The sequence below is a fragment of the Ictidomys tridecemlineatus genome, chromosome X, assembly GCF_052094955.1.
Source record: "Ictidomys tridecemlineatus isolate mIctTri1 chromosome X, mIctTri1.hap1, whole genome shotgun sequence".
Taxonomy (NCBI): domain Eukaryota; kingdom Metazoa; phylum Chordata; class Mammalia; order Rodentia; family Sciuridae; genus Ictidomys; species Ictidomys tridecemlineatus.
The window spans coordinates 57882148-57896771 of NC_135493.1; the positions used below are offsets into that span (position 1 = coordinate 57882148).

General features: G+C 36.5%; 1 protein-coding gene across 1 annotated transcript in view; it reads right to left on the minus strand.

Moving 5' to 3' along the window:
- The window catches only part of Taf7l (TATA-box binding protein associated factor 7 like), a 37493-nt gene that overhangs the window by 1383 nt on the left and 21486 nt on the right, over window positions 1-14624 (minus strand). The gene's annotated exons all lie outside the window — the stretch shown is intronic.

Sequence of the window (14624 nt, forward strand, 5' to 3'; positions counted from 1 at the left end):
TTAACTTGAACTGTACTATGACCAATTATATTTATAGATGTATACTGTTTTGGGGACAAAGGACATTTTTTACATTATCCAATTTAGGTCATTCCATATCAGCATAGATTTTTACTCTGTGAAGTGAAAGGAAAAGAGCCATATAAAACAAGCTGTGCTGCACAATACCTAAAAACCACTCTATTTGCTGTTTTCAGTAATTTATATATTATTCTCACTCAGATGCTGAGTGACTCTAAAGGACCATGACCACAGCTAGTCATTGCTCCAGTTCTTTCTCCTTTGTGGGCTCTTTTTCCTACTTCCCACTAAAGGTAGTTTTTTCCCTTAAGTCCAGACTTCTTGCTGAACAATGAACTCAACCAACTTATCTAATCCCACACATTCAATGATTATTTCTGTGTATGGGCCTCTCAGATCTCCCATTTTCAAAAGCACTTTCAAGAACACTCATTATCTTTTCCATCCCTCATGCCCTCCAAATCCTCGTCCTGTTGTCTTAATTTCAATTAACAGTACACCATTTTCCAATTATACAGTCTTTAGACTCTTAGACTATTTTTCCCTTTGCCCTATAAGTCTGCTAACATTTAGATATGGAATGTGCCCCACAGGCCCAAGTGTTAAAGGTTTGGTCCCAGTTTGTGGCACTACTGAGAGATAGCAGAACCTTTAAGCAGTGGAGCTTTGTGGGAGATTTTAGGTCATTTGGGGCATGGACTAAAAAGGAATTGTGGGACCCTGGTCTCTCCACTCCTCTTTTTTTTTTGCTTCCATGCTATGAGGTGAGTGGCTCTGTTTCACCATATGCTCCTCACTGTGATGTGCTGCTTCACTATAGACCCAAAAGCAAAGGGTCTCAATGGCCATGGACTGGAACCTCCAGAACTGTAAGCCAAAATAAACCTTTTTTTGTTTGTTTGTTTTTTTGGTTTTTTTTGGTTTTTTTTTTTTGTTTTTTTTTAAAGAGAGAGTGAGAGAGGAGAGAGAGAGAGAGAGAGAATTTTTAATATTTATTTTTTAGTTCTCGGCGGACACAACATCTTTGTTGGTACGTGGTGCTGAGGATCGAACCCGGGCCGCACGCATGCCAGGCGAGCGCGCTACCGCTTGAGCCACATCCCCAGCCCCAAAATAAACCTTTATCTTAATAAGTTTGTTATCTTGGGTGTTTTTTCAGTAATGGAAATCTAACATAATATCTAATGAATTCTTAAGTTCTGGTTCCTTCTATCACTTGCACCTCCCCATTCTAATTTTTCCTACATGCTGCTAGAAGATAAATCTTTCTGAGTTACTCTCCAGGTAAAACAAACCAAAACAAAATCTGTTGGCTCTTTATGACCTCCACCCCAAATCTAAACTTTTTAGCCTGGTATCACCAACTTTGAGCCACTGTACATGCTACCCAGTCATAGAATGTCCTGCTTTCTTTATGCCCTTATTAAAACTCTACCTAAATTTTAAGGTCCCAGGTAAATACTATCTTCTCCATAAAGTCTTCCCTAATCTCCATAGACAAAAGCAAGCTCTCATTTCTTTAAATCCCTACCCCTCTTGTCAATAAATCTATGTTGAATATATAAGCTAACATAAAGGTCTCTGAGTAAATAAACTTTATAGCCACATTTCTACATTGAAAATAGCACTCCCCACTACTAACTACTTACATGCAGTAATCTTTGTATTAATTGTTCGCCTGGTTGACTACAAATAGTACTCGTATACGTAATTTGCTGAGAAAAAGGGAATATATAGAACATTAGAATACCTCTGGCCTTGTAGGGATGGAGGAAGGGAGCAGTTCCTCTATCTTAAGAGCTCTGAGCTAAGCCTATTGTCATAAAACAAACACTGGTTTCTTTAAAATTGTTACCTGCAACCATATAGGGCTGGAGTTGGCATACATTTTCTATACAACTACTTTACCTTCATTTATCTCACTTTTCTCTCTTCTCTTTTCACTCTGCACACTTTCTTGTGGCTTTGAATACTAATCATTCAAGTTAGAAATCTGACATGTATCCTTAACACTTCCTTCTCCTTCACCAGTAACTGACTCAAGTCCTATCAATCCTTTTAAATATATTCTCTCGTATGTAAATGTTCATGGTAGCATTATTCATAATACTCCAAAAGTAGAAACAACTCAAATGTTCATCAGTGAATGCATGCAATAAATAAAATGTAACGTATCTGTACAATGGAATAATAGAAATATGGACAATTATTAAGTCTTACATGGAATAAGGTACTGGTACATACCACAACATAGTTGAATCTTGAAAACATTATGTTAACTAAAAAAATCCAGGGAGAGAAGATGGTGGATTAGAGGAAGTATGTACTTCCTAGCAGTTCCTTAGCACCAGACTTAAAAAGTGGAAGATTGCTCCTTGAGGTGGGTAACTAAGGGAACTCACTGAAATTCAATACTGGACAGTAAAAGAAATCATGGAGACACAGAAAGTCAGAAACTTCAAACATAATAAGAAATATACTTTAGAGAAGCAACAGCTAGGTTGATGACTATGGCTGCATCCCTGGCTGCTGGCGGGAGGGAGTACACAGAGAGAGCAAAGTTCAGTGAAAAAAATAGCTTGTAGGGTAACCTGTGTAATAGAGAGGGAGGATGATCTTAATGGACCCAGGGTCAGTGGGGGAAGCTGTTGAGTGAAAAATGCTCAGCCATGGGCAGACAGTTTGGAAGGAACCAGTGTCACCTGTGCAAGAATTATTTATAAGCACTGTGTGGCAGCAAGCAGAAGCAAGAGATTGGGAACTCACAAAAAATTTGCAAGCAGTCACCTATATGGGCCACAGAGGGTGTCTAGGTCAGTGTAACTGAAACAAGTGCGAAAGAATTGTGCTTAGAAAATCTAGGCTTAAGCTACCAAGAAGACAGAACTCCCTTTATTGTTGACAACTGATAACAGCTACTGGGAAGACACCAATCACAGCCAGATAGGAATGTCTGCACTCCAGGACTGATACTGGGTAATTCACATCCACAGCAGTGAATGTGAAACCTGTGGAGGTTTAGACTTTACTCCTAAAATAGAATTTGCAGAAGGCATCTGTGATCCAAATGTCCTGTAGAGATTGGCATATTCCCAGCAACTGTGGGTGTGGATCAATCTCAAATACCCATCAACAGAGTTCCTACAGGAGGAGTGCTATTTCTATGCCAATCACTCCGGTATCATCCAAGACAAGATCAAGAGACTACAAGAAGACCTTAAAACCTGTTGGAATGAACTGCAATCTAGATTTCTAAGGACTGGGCTAACGGGTGGGTGGCTCCCTTATCGAGCCAGAGCTGTTCAACTGATAGTGGTCTGGCAGCAACACGCTGTCTTACAAGATACTGACTGGGAACCCTATGAGGTTGGTCATGGCCCCTACCAGGACATGCAGGTGTAAGCCCAGAGCAGAAAGGTTTCCTTCATAGGTGATAGACATCTCCCTTCCTTAAAGCTTCCCATTGGGTCTGCCGACCCTGCAGGTGAACTGCCAGAAGAGCCAGAGTGGTAGTCAACTATGGGTAAGATCCCCAGAGGCGGACGACCTAAGACAGGCACACTCTCAAGTAAGGCAAACACCTGCTAATAAAACGAGGGAGATGTAGGGCATAATGTAACGTCGTAGGACATGTTGTATTAGAAAAGAGGAAACTTAACTTGCTGGCTGCTACCCGCTTCCCAGTCCTGGGGCCACATTGGCTAAGAGAGCACCTGGCGATTAGCCAGAAGACATTGCCATAGGTTGTGATGAAAAAAAAGAATACCTCTAGGATAGGCTCAGAACCCCTCTGCCCTCACGGACATTACTGCCTGTAGGATGGGTGTACATGTGAACTCTCCCCACCCTGCTGACCTTTATCCTGACTGGCTCCTGTACATTATATGAGCTGTGTGTGTTTTCTCATTAAACAAGATCCTGCTTTGACAGTTCTCCCTGGTGCGTCTGATTGTCCTCCAGGGAGGGAGGGCTGTGGGTGGCCAGTCGACCTTTACTTTTCTTGGTATGCTCCCCCAATCTCTCCCACAGGTCAGGAGGGAACGGGCGGGGGGCGGGGAGCTAAAAACCCCGACAAGAGCCCATAATACAAAGAAAGAAAATCTATCCTTGCCAACAATTTTGAGCACCTCTGGAAATAAGCCCTTTATTTCTCATTACGATTTATCATATTTTTCCACATGCCCCCTTTTTAATTTTTAAATTTTTAATTTAATTTTTAATACACATATACATATATATTTATTCTTTTTTTTAAAGAGAGAGAGAGACAGAGAGAGAGAGAGAGAGAGAGAGAATTTTAATATTTATTTTTTAGTTCTAGGTGGACACAACATCTTTGTTGGTATGTGGTGCTGAGGATCGAACCCAGGCCGCACGCATGCCAGGCGAGCGCGCTACCGCTTGAGCCACATCCCCAGCTCCATATATATTTATTCATATGAATTTACTTTAATTGTTTTCTTTATCACCCATTTATTATTTAGCTTTGGTCTGAATTAAGTGGGATAAAATTATATGTGGGTTTGAGTTGATCTTACATTTGTCCCTATTATTAGGCCTACTATTACTGCTTCTTTACTCTCTTCCCCCACTAGTAACCAAATTTTCCTGTTGCCTCTTCCTGGCTTTCATTTTTTTTTTTTTAAACTGAGGATTGAACCCAGGGACCCTTAACCACTGAGCCACATCCCCAGTACTTTTTATGTTTTATTTAGAGACAGGGTCTTGGTGAGTTATTTAGGGCCTTGTTAAATTGCTGAGGCTGGCTTTGAACTCACAACCCACCTGCTTCAGCTTGCCGAACTGCTGGGATTACAGGCATATGCCACTACACCCAGCCCTTGCTTTCATTTTTAAAATTACTTTTAGTTATTTTTTACTCCTTCTTTATAGCCATCATCTGCTACCTATCTCCTGCCTCTTCCCTGTTAGTATTTTAAATATCTCAAACTTTATCTTGCCTTCCTACCCTATTTTCTCTTCATTTAATAAACTGTAATTGTAATCTCTGATAAAATAATACAGTTTTTGTAATTCCTACCCCATTTATGTTGTGATTAAGTGGATGTTGTAGTAGACACCTGGTGTATAATGCTCGATCTAGTTTAGTTTTCTTTTTTTTTAATATTGGAGCTCATATTAAATGCTGACCCTACCATTTCTATGCAGGTAGCAGTTAGTGTTATAGATATCAAAACAGACACCAGATATTTATCTTAAGGATGTACATCTGTTGCTAACATTAGTGCTATTCCTGGCTCCCCTCTTCCTCTAAGAGGGGCTGGGAAGGGATTGAGACATTTCAGTTTTGTTAAGTAGAGATCCTGCTGCTGAGCAATACTCAAAACTCAGTCAAGTAACAGCAAATCTCACCCCACATGATCTAGCCCCACCTGAGCCCCAACAATATTTCAACACAGAACAGGAAAGAAAAAACCCCTAAAACAAGCCCCAAGGAGGAACAACCAGAGTGGGACCTCAGGTCTCATTCCTGGATACATATTCATACATCAAAAACAGGGAGAAATCTCAGAACAAAAAATATAACTACATATAAACATATGTATGAAAGAGAAAGAGTAATCCATTTCAATTGATGCACAAGTCCAGGACCTCTGAAAACATATGAAACAGGCAAACAAATATTCTCCACACAAAATTTACAATCTCCAACAAAGGATCCCACATATACAAAAGTGGATGAAATTCTAGATAAAGACTATGGAAACTGTTTATTAAGGGGCTGGGGTTGTGGCTCAGTGGTAGAGTGCTTGTCTAGCATGTGTGAGGCCCTGGGTTCAATCCTCAGCACCACATGAAAATAAATAAATAAAATTTAAAAAGAATTGTGTCCAACTACAACTAAAAAAAATTTAAAAATTTATTATTAAAGTGTTCAATAAACTAAAAGAAGTTCTAAGGAATGAATTAAGAGAGCAAATACAGGAGATGAAAGATCATTTCAATAAAGAAATAGAGACAATGAAAAGAAACCAATCAGATTTCTTGGAAGTGAGAGACACAATGAATCAAATTAAAACTTCACTTGAAAGCATCACCAACAGATTAGATTGTGTAGAAAATAGAACATCAGTCTTAAAAATGGGGTATATGAACTTGAATACCAAGTATACAATAAAGAACAAAAAATAAAAGACCATGATCAGAATATACAGGAACCCTGGTACAGCATCAGAGAATAAATTCAAGAGTCATTGGAATAGTAGAGAACATGGAGATATAGGCTAAAGGCATAAAGAACAACTTTGAATGAAATGGTAACAAAAATTTCCCTATATTAGAAATGAGATATACATCCATATACAGGAGGCATATTGCCAGGGACCAAAAGGGAGTTCTCCTTCAAAGAATAGCCTGACAGTTACAAGAAACAGCCCCCTAGGAGACATCTCGCCTGGGAGACACCCTGCAGCCATCCATCTCCCTGAGACATCCTGCGGCCATCTGTTTCCCTGAGACATCCTGCGCTATCTCACCTTGTGAAGACTTCTAGCAACTGCCGATAAGAGAGCTCCCCCCATCCCCAGCCCATAAATACCCCTGTGTGAACAATAAAAGTTTGCAGCTTGATCAGAACTTTTGTCTTGCTGTCACCCTTCGTGTCTCTTATCCCTTCATTCCTCCCCATCTAGGTTCGCTGCCCACGTTGATGTGTCCTGCCGGTCGGGGCAGCATATAGGACCCCAATTAGACAAGATCAAAAGAGAAACTCTCCAAGACATACCATAATCAAACTGCTTAACATAGAAAATAAGGAAAGAATATTGAAAGTGTCAAGAGAAAAACATCAGTTCATATTTAGAGGCAAACTAATAAGGCTCTTTTCTGACTTATCAATTCAGAGTCTACAGTCAAGGAGGACCTGAAATGATATATTCCAAGCTCTAAAAGAAAACAATTGCCAGTGAATATTGCTATATCCAGCAAAGCTATCTTTCAAAACTGAAAAACTTTCCATGACAAGGATAAACAACACCAGTACTACAAATATCAGAGATATACTGCCATAGAGAAACAAAAAAAAAAAAACCTCAAAGATCCCCCCAAAATGGAGACCATTAGAAGGACAACAACTAAATGAAAATCAAGACAGATTTTAAATACAGCCATCAAACCAAAATGTCAGGAAACAACACATACTCAAATAATACTGAATGTAAATGGTCTCAACTCCCTAATTAAAAGACATAGATTTAGTAACATAGATTACTAAATGGATTAAAAACAAGATCCAACTACATGCTGTTTGCAAGAGACTCATCTAATAGGCAAAAACAACCACAGGCTGAAAGGAAAAGGATGGAAAAAAATTCCATGCAAACGGAAGTCCAAAAACGAGCAGGATTAACTAATCTCATATCTGACCAAGCAGATGTCAAGCAAAAATTAATCAGAAGGGACAAAGAAAGCCAATACATACTGGTAAAGGAAACAATGAACAAGAAGATGTAGCAACAGCAAATATATATGTCCAATGTCAGTGCACCAAATTACATTTAAAAACCCACTTCTTGACATTAAATCCCAGATATGCCCCAATACAATAATATTTGGTGCCAGGAACAGTGGTACAAACCTGAAATCCAGTTGCTCAGGAGGCCGAGGCAGGAGGATGGAGAGTTCAAAGCCAGCCTCAGCAATTTAGTGAGGCCCTAAGCAACTCAGTGAAACCTTGTCTCTAAATAAGATACAAAAAAGGGCTGGGGATGTGGTTCAGTAAATAAGTGCCCCTGAATTCAATCCCTGGTACCAAAAAAAAAAATACTGGGTGATTTCCAATCATATACATTCCAAATAATATAAATTATTATTTATAATACTATAAATTTCTAATTTATAGTATCATAAATAATACTATAAATCAAATGAACCAAATAAATATCTATAGAATATTTCACTCTAAAACAACTGAATTTACTTTCTTCTTGGCAGCTCATGGAACATTTTCCAAAATAGGTCTTATTCTTGGTCACAATACAAGTCTTAGAACAATACAAAAACTAATATTGTCCTATGAGATCATAATGGAATGAAACTAGAAATCAACAGCAAGAAAAATAATAAAAACCACATAAACACAATAGAGATTGAATAATACTCTTTAAAATGAGGAATGGATCATAGAAGAAATGAGAGAAGAAATCAAGAAATTCTTAGAAACAAATGAAAGCAGAGATACCAAAATCTCTGGGACAGTATAAAACAGTTCCAAGAGGAAAATCTATAGCATTGAGTGCCAAATTAAAAAACTATATCCCAAATAAATAAGTTTATGCTCCACTTCAAGGCCTTAGAAGAAAATTAGCAAACTAATTACAAAACCAGTAGAAGACAGGAAATAATTAAGATCAGAGCCAAAATTAGTGAAATTGAGAGTAAAAAAACAATACACAGGATCAATGCAACAAAGAATTGGTTCTTTGAAAAGATAAAGAAGATTGATGAATCCTTATCCAAACTAACCAAAAGAGAGAGAACCAAATTTTAAACAATTAGAGATGAAAAAGGAGATATAACCACAGATATTTCTGAAACCCATGAGATCATTAGAAACTAATTTGAAAATTTATATTCCCATAAACTGAAAAATCTAGAAGACACTGTCAAATTTCTAAATACATATGAGCTCGACAAGTTGAACAGGAAGAGAGAGAAAAATCTGAACAGACCAATATTAAGTAATAAACCTGAAACAGCAATTAAATGCTTTCCAACAAAGAAAAGCCCAGAACCAAATGGCTTTCAGCTGAATTCTACCAGGTCTTTAAAGAACTAATACCAGTCTTTCTCAAATTATTCAATGAAACTGACAGAGAACACTCCCAAATACATTCTATGAAGCCAGTATAACCCTGATGCAAAAGCCAGACAAAGATACAAGGAAAGAAAACTAAAGACCAATATCCCTGATGAACACAGATGCAAAAATCATTAATAAAATAAAATAAGCATTCAAAAGATATCAAGAAAATAATATACAACATGATCAAGTGGGTTTCATCCCAAGGATACAAAGTTGGTTAAACATGCACAAATCAATAAATGTAATTTACCACATAAATAGAATTAAGGATGAGAATCATATGGTCATCTCAATAGATGCACAAAAGGCCTTTGATAAAAATCCAGCACCCAATCATGTTGCAAACACAGGAGAAAATAGGGATAGAAGGAGCTTACTTTGACATTATAAAAGCTGTATATGACAAACCCAAGCCAACATCAAACTGAATGGAGAAAAAAATGAAAACATTTCCTCTAAAATCAGGAACAAGACAAGAATGTTTACTCTTACCACTTCTATTCATTATAGTTCTTAAAACTAGTCAGAGCAATCAGGCAAGAGAAGGAGATTAAATGGATACAAATAGGAAAAGAACTTATATTATCTCTGTTTGCTGTTGACATGATCTTACATATAGAAGACCCCCCCCTCAAAAAAAACTCCACCAGAAGACTTCTAGAGCTGATAAATTCAGCAAAGTAGCAGGATACAAGATCAACATTCATAACTCAATAGCTTTCCTATATTCCAACAGTGATTCTACTGAGAAATAAATCAGGAAATTTATCCAATCTGTAACAACTTAAAAAATATTTGGGGATTAATCTAACTAAAGAGGTGAATGATCTCTACAATGTCAATTATAGAACACTGAAGAAAAAACTGAAGAAGACTTTAGAATATGAAACCTCCCATGTTCTTGGATAGGCAGAATTATCATTGTCAAAATGGCCATACTGCCAAAAGCAATATACATGAATCACCATCTAAATACCAATGATATTCTTCACAGAACTAGAAAAAAACAGTCCTAAAATTCATTTGGAAGAATAAGAGACCCAGAATAGCCAAAGCATTTCTGAGTAAGAAAAGTGAAGCAGGAGGCATCACAATACCTGATCTCAAATCATACTACAGAGCTATAGTAACAAAATCAGCACGGTATTGGCATCAAAATAGAAATGAACACCAAATGAACACCATAGAGACAAATCCACATACTTACAGTCATCTAATACTTAACAAGTGTGTCAAAAATATATATTGGAAAAAAGGTAGCCTTATAACAAATGGTGTTAGAAACTGAATATCCATATATAAAAGAATTAAACTAGATCCCTATCATTTACCTGCTAAATATACCCAATTAAAATGGATCAGAGACTTAGGAATTAGATCAAAAACCTTGCAGCTGCTAGAAGAAAACACAGGGTCAAAAATCCATCATATTAGTTGGGCACAGTGGCACATACCTGTAATCCCAGCAGCTCAGGAGGCTAAGGCAAGAGAGTTGCAAGTTCAAAGCCAGCCCCAGCTACTTAATGAAGCCTGAAGCATTTCAGCAAGACCCTGTCTATAAATAAAATGTTAAAAGGGCTGGGGCTGGGGATGTGACTCAGTGGTTAAGCACCCCTGGGTTCAATCCCTGGTAGCAAAAAAAAAAAAAAAAAAAGAAGAAGAAGAAAAAGAAAAAAATCATATTGGTATAGGCACTGACTTCCATAAAAAGACCCCTACAGCTCAATAAATAAAAATAGGAATCAATAAATGAGATGACATAAAATTAAAAAGCAAAGAAAATGATTTAAAAGTGTGAAGAGAAAGCCTATAGGAGAAAATCTTTGCCAGCTACTCATCTGAGGAATACTATCCAGAATATATATAAAGAACTCAAAAATCTTAACACCAAAAAAAAAAAACCCAGAAAAACAAAAAGCAAATAACCCAATCAATAAATGGGCAAAAAAATGAAAGAGACATTTCTCTAAAGAAGAACTACAAATGGTCAATGAATATATAAAAAAAAATTCAACATCCCTAGGAATCAGGAAAATGCAAATCAAAACTTCTTTGTGACTTTAACACACCTCTTTCACCACTGGATAGATCTTCCAAACAAAAACTAAACAAAGAAACTACAGAGCTAACTAATACAATCAACTATTTAGACTTAACAGACACAGAGTATTTTATCAATCATCAAGCAAATATACCTTCTTCTCAGTAGCACATGGATCCTTCTCTAAAATAGACCATATGTTATGCCACAAATACAAAAAAATAGAGATACTACCCTGAATTCTATCAGATCTTAATGGAATGAAATTAGAAATCAATGAGAAAATTAAAAATAGAAGCTACTCCATCACATGAAGACTAAATAATATGCTACTGAATGAACAATGGGTAGCAAAAGACATCAGTGAGGAGATTAAAAAATTATTAGAGAACATATCAAAATACATAAATACAACATATCAAAATCTCTGGGACACTATTAAGGCAATACTAAGAGGAAAGTTCATTGCATTTAGCTCATTCATAAAAAGAATAAAAAGTCAACAAATAAATGACCTAACATTACATCTCAAAGTCCTAGAAAAGGACGAACAAATCAACTCCAAAAGCAGAAGACAGGAAATAATTAAAATCAGAGCTGAAATCAATGAAATTGAAACAAAAGAAACAATTGAAAAAACTGAGAACAAAAAGTTGCTTCTTTGAAAAAAATAAATAAAATTGATAAACCCTTAGCCATGCTAATGAAGAGGAGAGAGAAAACTCAAATTACTAATATTTGTGATGATAAAGGAAATATCACAACAGATACTATTGGAATACAGAAGATAATTAGAAACTAGTTTGAAAATTTATACTGCAATAAATCTCTAAGACATCAACAAATTTCTAGAGACATATGATCTGCCCAAACTGAATCAGGAAGACATAGAAAATTTAAACAGATCAATTTCAAGCAATGAAATTGAAGACACCATCAAAAGCCTACCAACCAAGAAAAGCCCAAGACCATATGGATTCTCAGATGAGTTCTGCAAGACCTTCAAAGAAGAATTAAAAACAATACTTCTCAAAGTATTCCATGAAATAGAAAACAGGGAACCCTTCCAAACTCATTCTATGAGGCTAGTATCACCCTGATAACAAAACCAGACAAAGACACATCAAGGAAAGAAAACTTCAGACCAATATCCCTGGTGAACATAGACACAAAAAATTCTCAATATAATTCTGGAAAATTTAATACAAAAACATATTTAAAAGATAGTGTGCCATGATCAAGTGGGGTTCATCGCAGGGATGCAAAGTTGGTTCAACATACAGAAATCAATAAACATAATACATCATATGAATAGACTTAAAGCCAAGAATCATATGATTATCTCAATAGATGCAGAAAAAGCATTTCACAAAATACAACATCTCTTCATGTTCAAAACAATTTAAAAACTAGGGATAGTAGGAACATACCTCAACATTGCAAAAGCTATCTATGCTAAGCCCAAGGCCATCATCATTCTAAATGGAGAAAAAATGAAAGAATTCCCTCTAAAAATTCCCTCTTTCACCACTTCTATTTGAAACTCTAGCCAGAGTGATTAGAAAGACAAAAGAAATTAAAGAGATACAAATAGGAAAAGAAGAATTAAAACTACCACTATTTGCCAATGACATGATACTATAATTAGAAGATCAAAAAAATTCCTCTAGAAAACTTCTAGAACTAATAAATGAATTCAGAAAAATAGCGTGATGTAAAATCAACACCTATAAATCAAATGCATTTCTATAAATAAGTGATGAGTCCACTGCAAGAGAAATTAGGAAAACTACCCCATTCACAATAACCTCAAAAAAAAAAAAAAAAGAAAGAAGGAAAGAAATACTTGGGAATCAATCTAACAAAAAAGGTGAAATATCTCTACAATGAAAACTACAGAACACTAAAGAAAGAAACTAAAAAGACCTTAGAAATGAAAACATCTCCCATATTCTTTGATAGGCAGAATTGATATTGCCAAAATGGCCAAACTACCAAAACTGTTATTCAGATTTAATGCAATTCCAATTAAAATTCCAATGACATTCTTCATAGAACTAGGAAATGCAATCATGAAATTCATGGAAAAATAAGAGACCCAGAATAGCCAAAGCAATCCTTAGTAAAAGAGTGATACAGGAGGCATCCAATACCAGACCTTAAACTATACTACAGAGCAATAGTAATAAATACAGTATGGTATTGGCATCAAAATAAATATGTAGACCAATGATACAAAATAGAAGACACAGAGATAAACCCATATAAATACAGTTATCTCATAGTAGACAAAGGCACCAAAATCATACATTGGAGAAAAGATAGCCTATTCAACAAATGGTGCTGGGAAAACTGGAAATTCATATGTAGCAAAATTAAATTAATCCTCTCTCTCTCTCTCTCTCTCTCACCCTGCACTCAACTCAAAGTGGATCAAAGACTTAGGCACTAAAACAGAGACCTTACACTTAATAGAACAAAAAGTAGGCCCAAATCTTCATCATGCTGGCTTAGGACCTGACTTCCTTTACAAGACTCCTAAAGAGCAAGAAGTAAAATTAAGAATCAATAAATGGAATTGATTCAAATTAAAAAGCTTCTTCTCAGCAAAGGAAACAATCAATAACGTGAAGAGAAAGCCTACAGGATGGGAAATTTTTACCACATGCACATCAGATAGAGCACTAATCTCCAAGATATATAAAGAACTCAAAAATCTTAACTCCAAAAGAACAAATAACCCAATCAATAAATGGGCTAAGGAACTGAACAGACACTTCACAGAAGAAGAAATACAACTGATCAACAAACATATGGCAAAATGTTCATCATATCCAGCAATTAGAGAGATTCAAATCAAAACTACTCTAAGATTTCATGTCACTCTAGTTGGAATAGCAATCATAAAGAATACAAGCAATAATAAATGTTGGCGAGGATGTGGGGAAAAAGGTTCACTCATACTTGCTCATGAGACTACAAATTGGTGCACACCACTTAGGAAAGCAGTATGGAGATTCCCCAGAAAATTTGGAATGGAACCACTATTTGACACAGCTATCCCACTCCTCGGTTTATATCCAAAGAACTTAAATTCAGCATACTACAGTGATGCAGCCACATCAATGTTTATACCAGCCCAATTCACAATAGCTAAACTATGGAACCAACCTAGATGCCCTTCAACAGATGAATGGATAAAGAAAATGTGGCACATATACTAATGGAATAATAGTTAGCCTTAAAGAAAAATGAAATTATGGCATTTGCCGGTAAATGGATGGAACGAGAGAACACCATGCTAAGTGAAATAAGCCAATCCCCCCAAACCAAAGGCCAAATGTTTCATCTGATAACACTCTGTGCTATGTTAAGCAGATGCTGATCCATAGTTGGGGGGTGGGCTTAGGAAAGAATGAAGGAACTTTACTTTGAATCTTGCAGAGGGGAGTGAGGGCAGGGGTGGGGCTAAGGGGATGGGAAGTATGGTAGGATTAGACAGACATTATTACCCTATATACATGTTTGATGACACTACTGGTATGACTCTGCACCATGTACAGCCAGAGGAATGAGAAATTGTGCTCCATTTGTGTACACTGTCATGTTTAACTAATTACAACAAATTTTAAAAAATGGAAGGGAGGACCAGTAGAATAGAAGAAGAGGATAAGGGGGAAGAAGAGTATGTAAAAAAAAAATCCTTATCATGCCTGCAAGGGACCATACACTGCAGCT